We start from the raw sequence: 2,500 nt of genomic DNA on the forward strand, positions 1-2,500 counted from the left end.
CCCCCGCCTGCCCTGGGGCAGGCCGGGGTGCCGAGGGCTCAGCCCGCACACCTGCGGGGCTGGCCGCCCTCTGTCAGGCTCCCCCCGCCTGCCCTGGGGCAGGCCGGGGTGCCGAGGGCGCCCCCCGCACACCTGCGGGGCTGGCCGCCCCTCTGTCAGGCTCCCCCGCCTGCCCTGGGGCAGGCCGGGGTGCCGAGGGCTCAGCCCGCACAGCTGCGGGGCTGGCCGCCCTCTGTCAGGCTCCCCCGCCTGCCCTGGGGCAGGCCGGGGTGCCGAGGGCGCCCCCCGCACACCTGCGGGGCTGGCCGCTCTCTGTCAGGCTCCCCCGCCTGCCCTGGGGCAGGCCGGGGTGCCGAGGGCGCCCCCCGCACACCTGCGGGGCTGGCCGCCCTCTGTCAGGCTCCCCCGCCTGCCCTGGGACAGGCCGGGGTGCCGAGGGCTCAGCCCGCACACCTGCGGGGCTGGCCGCCCTCTGTCAGGCTCCCCCGCCTGCCCTGGGGCAGGCCGGGGTGCCGAGGGCGCCCCCCGCACACCTGCGGGGCTGGCCGCCCTCTGTCAGGCTCCCCCGCCTGCCCTGGGACAGGCCGGGGTGCCGAGGGCGCCCCCCGCACACCTGCGGGGCTGGCCGCCCTCTGTCAGGCTCCCCCGCCTGCCCTGGGGCAGGCCGGGGTGCCGAGGGCGCCCCCCGCACACCTGCGGGGCTGGCCGCCCTCTGTCAGGCTCCCCCGCCTGCCCTGGGGCAGGCCGGGGTGCCGAGGGCGCCCCCCGCACAGCTGCGGGCTGGCCGCCCTCTGACAGGCTCCCTGCGTGCCTGGGGAGAGGCCACCCCTGTTTCGGCCTCTCCCTCGTACCCGGGACCACGCCACCGCTGACTCGGCCTGCCCACGTGCCTGGGACAAAGCCACCCGAGTTTCGGTCCTGCCACATACCCGGGACCACACCACTCCAGAATCGGTCCTCCCACATACCCGGGACCACACCACTCGACTTTCGGTACTCCCACATACCCGGAGATACGCCACCGCAACTTCCGTACCCGGTGCCTGCAAGGGAGCGAACCTGGAATCCAAGCCCAGCTTGTGGAGCTCTGCCTGGGCTTGAGCGGGGTGGATTCATCCCCTTAAAAGCTCCATGAAAACGAAAAAGTCTTTTTTTCACCCCGGGAGCGCTCTCAGGCGGTTGCATGCCTCCTGCTAGGCCTGGGCCAAGCCTCCAGGCTTGTGAAAAGGGGAAAAGCACCACAGCAGCGGCGTCTGAGGCACCCGGCTCCCGGTTCGACCGCGAGCAGTGCTTTCGGTTCAGACAGGGGGATCCAAGCCTCCCTGCCCGGGAAATATGCCCCCCGCCTGGGGATGGACTCCGGCCATGCCCCCTGCTGCAGACTTAAGCCCCCTTCCGATTATTTAGACCCATTCAGCGCCGTCCAGCGGGCCGGCCACCTGGTCACCCCCGACAGATTCGGGACGCCTGGTCACCCGCTGGACTTAGTCTTTTTTACGATCGGCTTTAAAGGGGCCTGGTCACCCGGGGGACTTAGTCTTTTTTACGATCGGCTTTATAGGGGCCTGGTCACCCGGGGGACTTAGTCTTTTTTACGATCGGCTTTATAGGGGCCTGGTCACCCGGGGGACTTAGTCTTTTTTACGATCGGCTTTATAGGGGCCTGGTCACCCGGGGGACTTAGTCTTTTTTACGATCGGCTTTAAAGGGGCCTGGTCACCCGGGGGACTTAGTCTTTTTTACGATCGGCTTTATAGGGGCCTGGTCACCCGGGGGACTTAGTCTTTTTTACGATCGGCTTTATAGGGGCCTGGTCACCCGGGGGACTTAGTCTTTTTTACGATCGGCTTTATAGGGGCCTGGTCACCCGGGGGACTTAGTCTTTTTTACGACCGGCTTTATAGGGGCCTGGTCACCCGGGGGACTTAGTCTTTTTTACGATCGGCTTTATAGGGGCCTGGTCACCCGGGGGACTTAGTCTTTTTTACGATCGGCTTTTCGGAGGCCTGGTCACCCGGGGACTTAGTCTTTTTTACGATCGGCTTTATAGGGGCCTGGTCACCCGGGGGACTTAGTCTTTTTTACGATCGGCTTTATAGGGGCCTGGTCACCCGGGGGACTTAGTCTTTTTTACGACCGGCTTTATAGGGGCCTGGTCACCCGGGGGACTTAGTCTTTTTACGATCGGCTTTTCGGAGGCCTGGTCACCCGGGGGACTTAGTCTTTTTTACGATCGGCTTTATAGGGGCCTGGTCACCCGGGGGACTTAGTCTTTTTTACGATCGGCTTTATAGGGGCCTGGTCACCCGGGGGACTTAGTCTTTTTTACGATCGGCTTTATAGGGGCCTGGTCACCCGGGGGACTTAGTCTTTTTTACGACCGGCTTTATAGGGGCCTGGTCACCCGGGGGACTTAGTCTTTTTTACGATCGGCTTTATAGGGGCCTGGTCACCCGGGGGACTTAGTCTTTTTTACGATCGGCTTTTCGGAGGCCTGGTC

The sequence above is a fragment of the Atractosteus spatula genome, unplaced genomic scaffold (assembly GCF_055471065.1).
Source record: "Atractosteus spatula isolate fAtrSpa1 unplaced genomic scaffold, fAtrSpa1.hap1 Scaffold_196, whole genome shotgun sequence".
Taxonomy (NCBI): Eukaryota; Metazoa; Chordata; class Actinopteri; order Semionotiformes; family Lepisosteidae; genus Atractosteus; species Atractosteus spatula.